Source organism: Mytilus galloprovincialis, chromosome 14 (assembly GCF_965363235.1).
Source record: "Mytilus galloprovincialis chromosome 14, xbMytGall1.hap1.1, whole genome shotgun sequence".
NCBI classification, from domain to species: domain Eukaryota; kingdom Metazoa; phylum Mollusca; class Bivalvia; order Mytilida; family Mytilidae; genus Mytilus; species Mytilus galloprovincialis.
This window is the reverse complement of record NC_134851.1, coordinates 30,328,061-30,344,648: the sequence shown is the minus strand read 5'-3', so window position 1 is coordinate 30,344,648 and position 16,588 is coordinate 30,328,061. Positions and strand designations below refer to the sequence as shown.

General features: G+C 33.2%; 1 long non-coding RNA gene across 1 annotated transcript; it reads right to left on the bottom strand.

Moving 5' to 3' along the window:
• Positions 1–6,441: 6,441 nt before the first annotated feature.
• Positions 6,442–13,648, bottom strand: LOC143058921 (uncharacterized). The gene is made up of 3 exons (XR_012973292.1): positions 13,427–13,648; positions 12,947–13,040; positions 6,442–7,162 (listed from the first exon to the last, which is right to left on the bottom strand). It is a non-coding gene; the product is annotated as an uncharacterized LOC143058921 (long non-coding RNA).
• Between the last annotated feature and the right edge of the window lie 2,940 nt (positions 13,649–16,588).

The window sequence follows — 16,588 nt, the reverse complement described above, 5'->3', positions numbered from 1 at the left end:
AATATATGCTTGACAACTACAGGTGGGATGTGATGGTCGATATAACGCCTCATTTGACATTGCCATTGGCTAATTGAAAGTAAAAAATGTTTCTTAAATAATGTTTTCGTGGTTACATAGAAAGTGTGTATATAAACTCATGATAGATACCAGGATTGAAATTTTATATTTACGCCAGACGCGCGTTTCGCTTACAAAAGACTCATCAGTAACGCTCGAATAAAATTTTTTTAAAAAGGTCAAATATAGCACGAAGTTGAAGAGCATGTACAGTACAAAAATAGGAAGATATGGTATGATTGCGAATGATACAACTTTCTTCCGGAAACAAATGTAGGTGGAAAAGCAACTCGATCACTCGTAATGCCATGAACCATCAACGAACACCATACAATATGACAAGCTATAAAAGTCCAGTAATGACAATTGTAAAACAATTTAAACGAGAAACTAATGGCTTGATTTATGTACAAAAAATATACGAAAATATTGAAACATGCCTAATGTGCTTAGCCTGGGTTACTGGTGTAGTAGCACAACTCAAAAACAAACTATAAAATCAGTTAAAAAAACTTTTTTTTATATTAGATCAATTCAAAACATGATAAAAACTAATAAAACCAATAATGACGCAGTACTGAGGTGTACTCCAGGTAACTGAAAGGTAAGCTCTACGTATCACTAGCCTATGGTAGTATGAATATTCATGAGTTTTATGAAGCAACGCGGGATACGAGATCACGTCATTGGCGCGATTATCTCACAGAACTTGTAGACAGCGGAAAAAAAAAATATCAGAAGTTCTTATACCCAAGATGTAGGACAATCACATATATCATTGGAACAGAGACAATACAAAAAATTAGAAAATCAGTACTTTGAATACTGAATAAGCTTTAGACATTGTATAGAGACGGCATATAGGCACTCAAAAGACGATTATAAAAAAGGGGGAGGGGGGGGGGGGTTACACGCAACGAAATATGCATTTGAGGGCTATTCATTTTGTTACACATGAAAACGTACTAAAGGGCTAGAGTGACATGCAGCAATTTGCAAAAAAAGGGGGGGGGGCTCCAGTCCATGTCAATCGTCTACATCATAAAAAAAGTATTCCTCTGGCACTAGTGCAGACGATTTGTTGCCTATTGGCTATTTGTCTGATCTGTAGTGCAGTCTCTATGCTCCAGTCATGTCCGGGTGATTCCCTTTACAGACCAACAAATTTTACCCACTAGAGGGGGGACCAATGCACCCTGCTCACCCCCTAAATCGGTGCTCGAGAGACACATATACACTTGTATCCTTGTCTCAGAATAAACTAATCTAAAACTAAACGTTAGCCTAACTTGGTAACTGATTAGACCAATAATTATGATGTCTAGAAAGGCTTTTTTTGGGGACCGACATAAATATCAAGACTACTGCTACTAATTATAATCCCATCATAAACATATAATAAAGGGGATGGGGCTAGGGTGTTTTCTTCATCTTGTGCACAGTTAAATATTTTTGTACAGACATCTGGCTGTTGTAAACCAGACACCCCATTTTTATACATTTATTTTACATGTATTTTTTGTATGTAAGATTCCACATGTATATATAGCTGCCTACTCAAATGCTTTTATTGTTCTGATGTGATTTTTTTTCTCTTTTAATCGGATAGACATGAAGATTAAAAAACACCTGACACTCCAATTTCCCTTTGCTGTGAGAAAAAGAAAATACCTACCAACTTACCCACTATCTCTACCTTACATATCTTTAAGTGTGGCCTTACAAATGTGACTGCAAAACTTATCAGTATAAAAAAAGATATTTAAGGTTTCTACTTGAAAACTTGGTACTAAATGACGTAAAAATTTGCAAATTAAACAGGGAATGCACCACAAGTCTGCTAGTTAAAATTTACCAGGGACTGAATTAAATTGAAGACTCTGACAATGGTAGACCACAGCTTAAATTTTGCAGCTGTGTAAATTTTGTAGCCCACAGCTTAAAATTTGTAGACCACATATATAGTCTTATAAAAGAAAAGCAGAAATTCAAGTACAGTGTAGGCTAGCCCACACAAAATTTTAGTAGCCCTGCAGTCAGGTCGGGGGTAGTTATGAAATTTAGTGTTAGTTTAAACTCTTAGTAGATAGGCCCATATGAATGGTGAAAATATGCTGCACAGCTGTATCATATCTATATTTTGACCTTTGAAAAAAAATCCAGGATATGATTTTTTTGTTACATAGTAAAAGTGGCACAGTTTTAGCTGTAAAGGGAGTTTCTATGGGAAAATGAATTGTTAATATTTACAGAGATTCAACCTACAAATGATATATTTTGTTCAAAGCAAGCTGATCACTTTTTGTTTAGTTCTAAGTAAAAACTAGGAGTAAGGGAATAGAGACAATTTAGAAAAATAAATTCAACCTAATGTCAAATATATTAATTTCAGTAGTCCAGTATTAATACAAAAAGCTAAAGTGCAAGGAGTACATGTATTTATTTTTCTACATTTCTTGTTGCAGCATTACTGTACCTTTCCAGTTACTTATTGTGTGTTTTGTATTTATTTGCAATTGACTATAACACTTTTGAGTGACTGGATAGGTTGATAATATTCATCTATAGAAAAAGGAATTGGAGACATCCGTAATGGTTTTAGACAGCTGCAGTTGAAGGTACACAAATTCAGGTTGTCATATAAGCCTTTGAAGTCATATCAATAGCACAGGCTACTGGTCAATAAGGATGAGTCATCAGCCATCAGTCATATGAATAGCCTTAGTAGGGTAATGGTCAATAAGCATGAGTCATCAGACATCATTCATATCAATAGCACAGGCTAGTGGTCAATATGCATGAGTCATCAGCCATCAATAATTCAGTCATGTCACTGGCTTAGGGTAGTGGTCAATTATCTTGAATGACCAGTTAACAAAGCCATGTCACTAGCCTAGGGTAGTGGTTAATTATCAGGAATCACCAATTAAATAAAGTCATATCACTAGCCTAAGGTAGCGGTCAATTATCAGGAATCACCAATTAACAAAGTCATATCACTAGCCTAGGGTAGTGGTCAATTATCTGAAAAGATGAGTTAACAAAGCCATGTCACTAGCTTAGGGTAATGGTCAATTATTAGGATTCACCAGATAACAAAACCATATCACTAGCTTAGGGAAGTGCCCAATTATCAGGGATCACCAGTTAACAAAGCCATGTCACTAGCCTAGGGTAGTGGTCAATTATCTTGAATGACCAGTTAACAAAACCATGTCACTAGCCTAGGGTAGTGGTTAATTATCAGGAATCACCAATTAAATAAAGTCATATCACTAGCCTAAGGTAGCAGTCAATTATCAGGAATCACCAATTAACAAAGTCATATCACTAGCCTAGGGTAGTGGTCAATTATCTGAAATGATGAGTTAACAAAGCCATGTCACTAGCCTAGGGTAGTGGTCAATTATCAGGAATCACCAGTGAACAAAGTCATATTACTAGCCTAGGGAAGTGGTCAATTATCAGGAATCACCAATTAACAAAGCCATGTCAATAGCCTAGGGTAGTGGTCAATTATCAGGAATCACCAGTGAACAAAGTCATGTCACTAGCCTAGGGTAGCGGTCAATGATCAGGAATCACCAATTAACAAAGTCATATCACTAGCCTAGGTTAGCGGTCAATTATCTGAATTGATGACTTAACAAAGCCATGTCACTAGACTAGGGTAGTGGTCAATTATCAGGAATCACCAGTGAACAAAGTCATGTCACTAGTCTAGGGAAGTGGTCAATTATCAGGAATTACCAATTAACAAAGCCATGTCATTAGCCTAGGATAGTGGTCAATTATCAGGAATGATAAGTTAACAAAGCCATGTCACTAGCCTAGGGAAGTGGTCAATTATCAGGAGTCACCAGTGAACAAAGTCATGTCACTAGCCTAGGGAAGTGGTCAATTATCAGGAATCACCAATTAACAAAGCCATGTCATTAGCCTAGGGTAGTGGTTGATTATCAGGAATCACCAATTAACAAAGCCATATCACTAGCCTAGGATATCGGTCAATTATCAGGAATTACCAATTAACAAAGTCTTATCACTAGCCTAGGGTAGCGGTCAATTATCTGAAATGATGAGTTAACAAAGCCATGTCACTAGCCAAGGGAAGTGGTCAATTATCAAGAATCACCAATTAACAAAGCCATGTCACTAGCCTAGAGTAGTGGTCAATTATCTGGAATCACCAATTAACAAAGCCATGTCACTAGCCTAGGGTAGTGGTCAATTATCAGGAATCACCAATTAACAGTTATATCACTAGCCTAGGGTAGCGGTTAATTATCAGGAATCACCAATTAACAAAGTCATATCACTAGCCTAGGGTAGTGGTCAATAATCTGAAATGATTAGTTAACACAGTCATACCACTATCTTAGGGTAGTGGTCAATTATCAGAAATCACCAGTGAACAAAGGAATGTCACTAGACTATGGTAGTTGTCAGTTATTTGTCATATCACTATCCTATGTTTTTTATCAGTTACGTGTCATATCACTAGACTATGGTAGTTGTCAGTTATGTGTCATATCACTAGACTTTGGTAGTTTTCATTGATGTCTCCTTTCACTAAGAAGGATAGTTTTCAGTAATGTGTCATATTACTAACCCGTGAAAGTTGTCAATTATGTTTCTTATAACTTATCCAAAGTCATTTCACAATTACTTAGGGGAGTTATTATTAATGTGTCATACCACAAACCTAAGGTAGTTGTCAGTAATGAGTCATATCATTAGCATACGGTAGTTGTCAGTAACATGTCATATAACTAGTTTAAGGTAGTTGTCAGTTATGTGTCACTAGCCTAGGATTGTTAATAATTTATCACTACGGGTGTTGGCAGTAATGTGCCATATATAAGCTTAGGCTGTCAATAACATATCACTAGCCTATAGGTGTTGTCAATAATATATCACTAACCTAAGGGTATTGTCAGTAATGCGTGGCTAGTCTAGTGTTGTTAATGATGTATCACTATGGTGTTGTCACTAGCATAGGCATGTTGTCAGTAATGTGTGATTAGCTTATTGTTTATTGTCAGTAATGTGTCACTAGCCTAGGCATGTTGTCACTTATGTGTCACTAGCTTAAGGGTGTTGTCAGTAATGTGTCACTAGCCTAGTGGTGTTTTCACTAATGTGTTACCAGCCTAGTGGTGTTTTCATTAATGTGTCACCAGCCTAGGGGTGTTGTCAGTAATGTGTCACTAGCCGAAGGATGTGTTCACTCATGCACCAGTCTAGGGGTGTTGTAAGTAATGTGTCACTAGCCTAGTGGTGTTGTCACTAATATGTTACCAGCCTAGAGATGTTGTAATTAATGAGTCACCAGCCTAGGGGTGTTGTCAGTAATGTGTCACTAGCCTAGTGGTATTTTCACTAATGTGTTGCCAGCCTATGGGTGTTGTCAGTAACGTGTCACTAGCCTAGTGGTGTTTTCACTAATGTGTTACCAGCCTAGAGATGTTGTCACTAATGTGTCAGTGCCCTAGTAATGTTGTCAATGATGTGTTACCAGCCTAGGCATGTTGTCAGTAATGTGTGATTAGCCTAGTGTTTGTTGTCAGTAATGTGTCACTAGCCTAGGCATGTTGTCACTTATGTACCACCAGCTTAAGGTACCAGTCTTGTATTACAACTCCAGTTTCCGGTGCATGTCAAAACATGGAGGGAAACAAAATAGTGCATTTTTTTCTGAATTTTTTTTCTGAACTCAATTTTTTCTGTTTGATTATAGGTTTATAACAGTCTCCGGGACAAGTTTGCAATTCCGCTGAGTGCAAAATTTGTCACCTTAATTTTTGGAGTTAAGTCAAAATGAAGTTGATAGCTTGGTTGATATTGGTTCCCTGATAATTGTCCTAAAAATTTTTTGCTCTAGCACCACTGTTGAAAAAGTTATGCCCCTTTTGTCAACAATTTCCTCAGAGGAAAAGTAGTTTTCCTCAAGGGAAATCAAATTTCCCTAAAGGAAAAAGATTTTTCCTCAAGGGAAATTGGTTTTTCCTCGAGGGAAAAAGATTTCCCTTAGGGAATTTGCTGCATAAACATTTCCTTTGAGGAAATTCTATTTCCTTAGAGGAAATTCTATTTCCTTTGAGGAAATTCTTTTTCCTTTGAGGAAATTTGTGGCTTCAAATTTTCCTTTGAGGAAAATCTATTTCCTTTGAGGAAATTTGCCGCTTCAAATTTTCCTTTGAGGAAATTTGCAGCTTCAAATTTTCCTTGGAGGAAAAACTTTTTCCTGTGAGGAAATTGTTGACAAACACTTTTCCTTGAGGGAAAATTCAAGACATTAAATTTCCTCTAAGGAAATCATTGTTCTACAAATTTCCTCTAAGGAAATTTCATGATAGTATAAATATAATTTTTCCTTGACTGAATTATTGATACAAAAGATAATTAAAACTTTAATACAAATTTTCATGGTGAGTTTTAAACATACAAAAACAAAAGGCTGACTGTTTAGTATGTTTAAGACAATACAATAATAAGCAAAACACTAGTAGTTATGAATATCATACTATTTGTGATGTTATTAATATTGTGCTCATATTTGCATATTAAATAAAATAAACACTTTTCATGTTAATTTAACTTGTCTTCTGTTTCAGCTGCTGTCTACAATTATTCGACCCCCTACATAACAGTTCAGTGCATAAATAATTCCATCCACAAGACATCTTCCTTCAATTGGTTGAATAAATTTTGGCAACTTGTTCTTCAAACATCTTCTCTGTATATTTGATATGATGGAGCCATGTACATGAATGGATAAAGCAGTTGTTTATTTCGACATCAAACATGACAAAGATACTATTTTTTTTCTTAATTTCTCCATAATCCATCAGCGAATATGTAGGTTGTTACATTTTACACAATTGTGTTCTTGTGCATCTTTGATAGTACATGTACTCCATTTTGTTAATAGCAATTTTGTAGAATTTTTTCAATTTCTTTTTCCAGAAAAACACACAGTTCATTTCACATTAATTAATACTATTAGCACAATATGTAGAAAAGTATTAACAATTAAGTTTCCTCTTCAGTATAGACCCTGCAGGACCTGTTGATGATCATAAAAACCAAGATATCTGACCTATAAATAAACAAATTAAAAAAAAAATGTTTAAATAGACAAAAAACAGCAATATAAATAAGCTTTTTTTTATCATATTTGAATGAACATTTTGAGAAACTTTCATTTGATATTTGTGAGTTCTCTTATTTCAGTGCTTTGTGTCCAAAATTTAATATTCGTTGTTTAGTGCCTTGCAGTGATATTTAAAGTTGAGCCACTTGCAATAGTTGTTATAGAATGTTCATATGTTGTGTAATTTGAACCACTGTCAAATATTATGGTAAGGTTGAGTGCTCACAGACATGATTTTTATTATTAAAGTAATTGTTATTGACTTTGAACATGTTGAACTAAATTGGATTGTTTAAATCTTTTCATATTGGGATCTTTATTGGCTGACCTATAAAAGAAGTGTTTTCTCATTATTGAAGGCCGGCCCATAATTGGCCTTTAATTTCTTGCATCCCCTTCATTGAACTCTGGTGGATAAGTCACTCGTTTACCATACCACATCTTCTTATTTTTATATGTCATCATTCAAAGGCAAATACTTTTATTTCTGTAATTCAGAAATTATCGAGACGTTTTTAGTAATGCGAATAATGTGACTGGTGAGTATTGCAAAAATAAGAACTCATATTTTGATAACAGAAACATATATATATGGGCAGGAATTCGCTAATGCTACTTTAGTGTGACATTGTAAGAAAAAATAAAAATCATTATAAGCTTCTAAATTTTTTACAAATTATTGCTACAAATGGTGTCCTTCTATTTGTAACCAAAAAAATCATTTTTAAACTTGCGTCAGTTTGGAACCAAAGCAAATAATGAATTTGGAGCATGTAACATGGACACTTTTTCCAAATTGAGATTAATGATTCCTTAACTTATTCAACATTCAATATCATATATATTGATCACAAAACATTGTCTATCATCAAAACTCTAAAATGTATATTTTCATTTCTTTCAGAAATTTTGTGAAAACAAGTTTCCTCTACTTTTCTGTCAATGTTACATGCAATGTTTACGAGATAAATACAGTAAGAATCATTTTCTTTCTGAACATGTAAAGGCTCTTTTTCATTGTGTTACCCTCACATTAAAAAATTGTATTAATATTTTTGCAATTATCTCATTTCTGTCATAAAATAGTGACTTAAATGTTGCATGTAACGTGGACACAAAAAATATGAATAATGAACCATGCCAGAATTGACCTTAAAAGATATAAAAAGCCTCCAAACAACCATCTGAATGTAAATTATACAATTATACTGCCACATTTCTCATATATGATATTATTTAAATAGTGGTTAATACCAAAACCATTCACCTAAATTTCAGACAGCAGACATATTTTTTTTAACTATACCAGTAGTTATGCTTGTTCATGGTGGTACACTATGGAAGGCTAAATTAAAAGATATTCAAATGTAAAAAAAAAACAGAAAAATAAAATTAAGACCAAAGATAGATCAATTGATGAAGGAGTCATCCAAAATTTCCACAACATGAAACATTTTTATATCAGTAAAAAAGCAACCCGTTTTTTTATGCACAGGGATGAGATTGATAAGAAGACAACCACACAACCATCAGCATCCACAAAGTTTCTCACTCAATGACTAATACTGACAAAGTAAGGGTACAAAATGATTACATGTATCCCTCATTCATGTGACACAGTTACACTTAAAACTAATAGTATGAAAAACCAAGACAAAATATGGACAAATCTACTAGAGGTTGATACAGCTGCATTTATTGAGAATCTTATTTTCAATCGTTTACATAACTTCTATAAAGAACAATTTGGGTTTCATCTTTGAGGTTGTTGTCTGATAGACATATTATCCTATATCTCGTTTTATTTCTGCTGGTTAATCTTACATTTATGATAACTTTTTAAGGTTTAAACAATAAATTTTATTTCAAACATTCAAAACAAGTTTCTTGTTTCTTGTTTTCTGTCTCCAACATCTTCAACTATCTAACAACAAAAAACAAAACAACAATTAATCTACCCTCAATCAGAACCAAAATCCATGCATAGATTATAAAATTTACAATAATATAGAAACTCTCAAATATCTTGTTTCGATTTTTCAATGCCATTTCATCTTGAAAACTTGTTACCTAAACTACAGGAAGCCAAAATTTAAAGGGCCCCATAATGACCAGTGTAAAACAATTCAAAAGAGAAAACCAACACCCATTAGACCATAGTCCTGTTTTCAACTTTATTTGGCCTTCTTTTACTTTTTTGTTTCATTAGCGTCACTGAATAGTCTTTTGTAAACGAAAAGTGTTTCTGGCCTACAAAATTTCAATTCTGGTATCCATGATGAGTTTATTATTATGATTTTGAAATCAGAAGGAGCCTGAACCTCTTATAATGCAAAAGATATTCTGGAATGTCAATTATTGGCATAACAATTAAAAAAAAAATGTTACAAATTGAATTCCTCATGATTTCTATAATGAGCATCAGTAAATACACATGATACATGTGTTGACTGGTGAATGAAAAGGGATAAATAAACAAGATTTTGAAATAACTATCTTCTACACTGCTGTAGAATGGTCAAATTGGAGATCACTAGTATGTCTGCATACACAGTCACCATCATCTGGTTTTCTGACACAGAACTACTATCTGACTGGCTGAAAGGACCGTCACCACCCGACTCACTAATAGGGACCTTATCAGACTGGCTAACACAGACATCATAATCTGCCAGGCTGATAGGGTTATCACCATCTGACAGGCTGAAAGGGATATCACCATCTGACTGGCTGACAGGGACATCACCATCTGACTGGCTGACAGGGACATCACCATCTGACTGGCTGACAGGAACATCACCATATGACTGAATGACAGGAACATCACCAACTGACAGACTAATATGAACATCACCATCTGCCAGGCTGACTAGGACATCACCATCTGTTGGCTGACAGGGACATTACCCTCTGACTGGCTTACAAGAACATCACAGACTGACTGACTGACAGGAACATCACCAACTAACTGATTGACTGATATGTACATCACCATCTTCCAGGCTGACAGGGACATCACCATCTGTCTGGCTGCCAGGGACATCACCATCTGACTGGTTGACAGGGACAGTATCTTTTTGCAGCATCTTCTTGAGAGTTTTCTTCATCACATTTATTGCTGATCATCTTTTTCTTTCTTAGGTTTATATTGCCTGTAGATTTTTTTAATTAAAAATTGCATGTAAATTTTCAAGACCGACACCAATTTTGTTGTCAATGAAGAAAATGCACTTCTAAAAAGAATATCTATATTTAGAAATAAAGATGAAGTTTGATGGTGGTAAAACAAGTTAAATTATCAATAATCTCTTTATAGAGCAAAGGAGTAAGTAAATGTTATCAGTTCTGTTCATGCGTGTAACATTGACAGAAAAGTAAAAGGTTGTATGTCAATGTTACATACATGAAGACCAGAAGATGAAAGTGGTGTGCTTAATAGTCAACTTTGGAGAAATAATATAATTGCTGCCCAGTAATATCTAATTAATCGTTTAGGTTATAAAATGTTATATAAATGTCTGACTTTAAGGAAGTAATACCTTTGCATGTAACATAAAAAAAATCTTGACACAAAATATTGTTGTCAATGTTACTAACTAGTGTTAAAAGACAAAATAAACAGGAAAACATGAAAACGCTTTAATTTTGTAAAATAAAAATAAGATAATAGCTCCATATGGCAGTAAGTTTTGTTTACGCATGTAACACTGGCCTGAACATGTAAAAGTCTAAATAATAGACTGTCAATGTTACATACACAATTTCTTAATGAAAAAAAAGTTTAATTTGGGTTTACTTTATACATTATTTTTTAAAATAGGTATCATAATAATAACTTTGAATATTAAAAATTAGATTAACTGTTGATTTCAACACAGTAAAATCTTCTCATGTAACACAAAAAAGACCTGATACAACATTCGTAGTCCATGTTACTCATAAAGTTATCATAGGAGCATCAAAGAAATTGTGTGATGACAATATTTCAGATGTTAGTCATTTATAAACTCAGATAAACTCATTTTAAAGCTCATAACAGAGGTTTGGAAATCAATGCTTTTAAAACATTATAATTCTGGGTTATGTATGTAACATTGACAGGAACACCAACAAATGATGAGGAAAAATTGCTAGTCAATCAGGAAAAAAATAAACACAAATAATTAAAACTCATTTATTTCTTTAATATCATTTTAATGAAGCAAATTTAAATTTCAACAAGATTTTATTGATTGAATAATTGTATGCACATTTATTAGGTTGTAGCATGTAACCTGGACGCAGAAGATGTGTCAATGTTACATGCCTTTAAATGATAAGAATTACAAGTAAATATTGTAAAGTCTAGAAATCAAGAAAGAACAACAACTTCTCTGTTAAGAATTCAGCATAAATTTACATTTGATTTAATATTATGCACTGGCCAATTATGCTTTAAGTGTAATAAAGTAATATTGTTTTTATTCTGGTGTCAATGTTACATTTTATGTTTTCAAATTAAGTGGCCAGTTATCTTTATAATGCTGAGAATGAATACAAGTACTAGTTAATCAAATTGGCAATTAATCTGTGGTATTTCATGTAAAAAATTAGATTGATAAGGCAAACCGTACAAAAAAAGCTTTTGCATGTATCATAGACACCTTTCCTTGGTAAATATTTTCGTGTCAATGTTATGTACAGAAATCTCTCCAGCAATAGAATGAATATCGTAAGGGTCAAACCTGTTTAAATACAAGATAAACTTATATTTTTTGACAAAATTGCAAAGCAAGTCACACATCATTATCAAAGAACCTAATTTACACAGAAAGTGCATGTAACACTTCATTGTGAGGTCAAATTAACCTGGTCCCACTCTCTTATCATCTGCTTGATCACTGGTAGATGCCTAGTGTGAAAGATGACAAAGCCACATTTTAATGTAATTGTCAGTGGGTTGAAATGTGAAAAAAATAATTATGGTAATATTTACTATAAAAAGTATACAACTGTTATAAAAAGATGAGTATTATTGGGCAGTATTGACACGAAAATGAAATAAATTTTCTTACCTTCTATATTTTTCAAACTTCAGTTGATTGATAAAAATCATGAAATCCAAATTGTACCCATTGTTGACACCTTTCAAAATTTGCCATGCTGGACCAATAACTTGTTTCCAAAGCTAATCAGCTAATGAAAAGGTGCATGTAACATTTGTTGACGGGAAAAGTTACATGCACTTGTCCATTTTCAATCGTATTTTATTTGCAGCAATAATCGGATTCTGTACAAAATGGGGTTTCTAAATGATAGACGGATCATTTTGCAGTTGATTTTCAACTATTATAGTAGAACAATTCTTCAGGCATATTCTAAATATGACTAGGGGTTTTGCCACTGCAGAAATGTCACACTTTTTGTCTACAGTTTTCAACTACCAGCACATAACAAGTGCTGATTTTTTGTTGATTTTTTTAATTGGATCCATTTTTTTTGCATTTGGCAATAAAGACTAACCCACTTTGATATTTAAACAATGTTTATTCTCCATATTTGCATGATTTGTTTATTTTTTAATTGGATAAACACTATTGACCCTAAAATTTCACTAGCGAATTCCTGCCCATATATAGATCTTTATGCAGATTTTTTTTGTAATCACAATAAGTTGTCCATTCGTGAAAAAGCACAGTAATAAATGCAATCAATAATTTCTGAATTTACAGTATATAGAAGTGGTCTTACCATTTAGGTCTTGTTGTATTCTGTTTATCTTGTTTTGCCGCTCATTTCTGTTGTAACTGTTTATACTTTTCATTATTTTTCTATATTTCTTGTCCTAAACATAAAAAGGGTAAAAACTATTATTAAACATCAGTATATGTTTTTCTTTATATACAATAATATTTTAAAAGAATGGAATATTTGTGCTATTTCATTTCACAGACTGTTTGCCAGTCATCACTTTCAAAGACTTTCACTCTGGTCAATAGTTTAAAAAACAAACATTCCCATACTTTTTCTTTGTGTTTGTACTAATTTTTCATTGGACAACAAAGACATGATTTGCTGTTCTTCTATGATTTGTTTGCTTGACTACATTAAACTCTGAAATATTGTTTACAGTATAATCTGCATGTGTCTCACTCGTCAGAATTTCAAATTAATATATATTACTTACAGAAGCAATTAAACAAGAGGCTCTCAAGAGCCTGAAGTGCTCACCTGAAATTTTTGCATCAATCTTCCATTTGTGATCATTTTACCCCTATGTTCCATTTTAGCCATGCAACTATAAAGTGACTATGTTTCTTGACCTAAAAGGAAATAAAATACAAACTTAATACTAGTTACTCTGAAACTCATTCAATCCAAGTTTGGCTGTAATAGATTCCACAATGTCAAAGGAGAAGATTCTTTAGAGTATTCAGCAAACTAGATGAACAAATTGTGCAAAATTGTCTTTAAAAGGCAATAATTAACTTCTTATGGGGTCAATTGACAATTTTTGGTGTATTAATACCTTACTTTGCAAATTATATTTGCTGTTCACAGTATATCTTTTTCAGAAATAAGATTCAAGATAATAACCAATAAAAATGCTACGCATGGCTCAGCTTGATACGACCGTACAGGTTGAACCCTGAACAGTTGGGGCAAGTATGGACACAACATTCAAGCTTGATACAGCTCTGAATTTTGAATTTGGATTGTGATTCAATATTTGACGCAGCATAGGTTTCTGACACAGAATGAATGTGGTCCAAGTAGTTAAAAATTTTAAATTGACAATTAACCTCTAATATGGTCCAAAATTCAAAATCTTAATACATGATAAGATGCAGCATATCAACATGATCAAAGAAATTTTTGTTGAAATCAAACAAAGTAAAATTTTGAACCCCTGTTTGGACCAACTTGAAAACAGGGCCCATAATAAACCAGATGCTCCGCATGGCACAACTTTATATGACCGCAGAGGTTGAACCCTGAACGGTTGGGGCAAGTAAGGACACAACATTCAAGCTGGAATCAGCTCTAAATTTGGATTGTGATTAAATTGTTGACACATCATAGGTTTCTGACACAGAATGAATGTGGTCTCATAAACTTAAAATTTGTTTTTTGCCTTTGAGCAATTCACTATGCTGTTGAATATTAATCCTCTCAAAAAACAGTTTGAAGAAATTTTCTTTTTATTTATGAAATCTGAAATGAGAAAAATTTACCCCCTACCCCCCCCCCCCCCCCCCCCAATTTTTATTCACATCCCCCTTTCCCTTATTCCAAAACTGATCTCAATTCAAATTACTAATGGAGTTTGTAACAATAACTACTCATTTAAATACATCATAAAATATTTAAATGTAAAAAAGTGCTTGTTATCACTGAATGGTAAAGATTGTTTAAATTTATCAGTTGGTAGTAAAAGTAAATATACATTGTATATTGTATAAAACAATGATTTAAGTTGATTCAACTACTATTCAGGACAAAGAAAGATAACTCCAATTGAAAATTTCTTGCTATTGTGCAATTAGATATTTCTTGCTATTACACAATATTGTGCAATTAGATATTTCTTGCTATTGGGCAATACTGTGCAATTGAAAATACTTGCTATTGCACAATACTGTGCAATTGAAGATTTCTTGATATTGCACAATATTGTGCAATTGAAGATTTCTTGCTATTGCTGAATACTGTGCAATTGAAAATTTCTTGCTATTGCTGAATACTGTGCAATTGAAAATTTCTTGCTATTGCACAATACCTAATATAATAATTTTGGATCCTGATTTGGACCAACTTGAAAACTGGGCCCATAATCAAAAATCTAAGTGCATGTTTAGATCCAGCATATCAAAGAAGCCCCTGAATTCAATTTTTGTTAAAATCAAACTTAGTTTAATTTTGGACCCTTTGGACTTTAATGCAGACCAATTTGAAAACGGGACCAAAAATTAAGAATCTACATACACAGTTAGATTTGGCAAATATATATAAAAAAACTCCAATTATTCAATTTTTGATGAAATCAAACAAAGTTTAATTTTGGACCCTGATTTGGACCAACTTGAAAACTGGGCCAATAATAAAAAATCTAAGTATATTTTTAGATTCAGCATATCAAAGAACCCCAAGGATTCAATTTTTGTTAAAATCAAACTAAGTTTAATTTTGGACCCTTTGGACCTTAATGTAGACCAATTTGAAAACGGGACCAAAAATTAAGAATCCACATACACAGTTAAATTCGGCATTTAAAGAACCCCATTTATTCAATTTTTGATGAAATCAAACAAAGTTTAATGTTGGACCCTTTGGGCCCCTTATTCCTAAACTGTTGCGGCCAAAACTCCCAAAATCAATCCCAACCTTCCTTTTATAGTCATAAACCTTGTGTTTAAATTTCATAGATTTTATATTTACTTATACTAAAGTTATGGTGCGAAAACCAAGAAAAATGCTTATTTGGGGCCCTTTTTGACCCCTAATTCCTAAACTGTTGGGATCTCAACTCTGAAAATCCACCCCAATCTTCCTTTTGTGTTCATAAACCTTGTGTTTAAATTTCATTGATTTCTATTTACTAATACTAAAGTTATTGTGCGAAAACCAAGAATAATGCTTATTTGGGCCCTTTCTTGGCCCCTAATTCCTAAACAGTTGGAAACAAAACTCCCAAAATTATTCCCAACCAACCTTTTGTGGCCATAAACCTTGTGTTTAAATTTCATAGATTTCTATTTGCTTAAACTGAAGTTATAGTGCGAAAACCAAGAAAATGCTTATTTGGGCCCTTTTTGGCCCCTTATTCCTAAACTGTTGGGACCAAAACTTCCAAAATCAATCCCAACCAACCTTTTGTGGCCATAAACCTTGTGTTTAAATTTCATAGATTTCTATTGACTTAAACTAAAGTTATAGTGCGAAAACCAAAAGAATTCGGACGACGACGACGATGACGACCTCAACGTGATACCAATATACGACCAAAAAAATTTCAATTTTTGCGGTTGTATAAAAATCTAAGTAAATATTCAGATTCAGCTTATTCATGATATTAAAGAACACCAAAAATTTAAATATTGTTAAAATCAAAATAAGTTTAATTTTAGACACGTTGGACCTTAAGCATGTTAAGGTAGCCCAATTTAAACAGGACCAAAAAATTAAGAATCTAAATACATAGTTAGATTTGGCATATCAAAGAACCCCAATTATTCATTTTTTGATGAAATCAAACAAAGTTTAATTTTGGACCCTTTTGGTCCCTTAAAAATGCCTAATTCCTAAACTCTGGACAAAAACTCCCAAAATAAATCCCAACCTTCCTTTTTGTTTGAATTTCATAGATTTCTATTAACTTATACTAAAGTAATT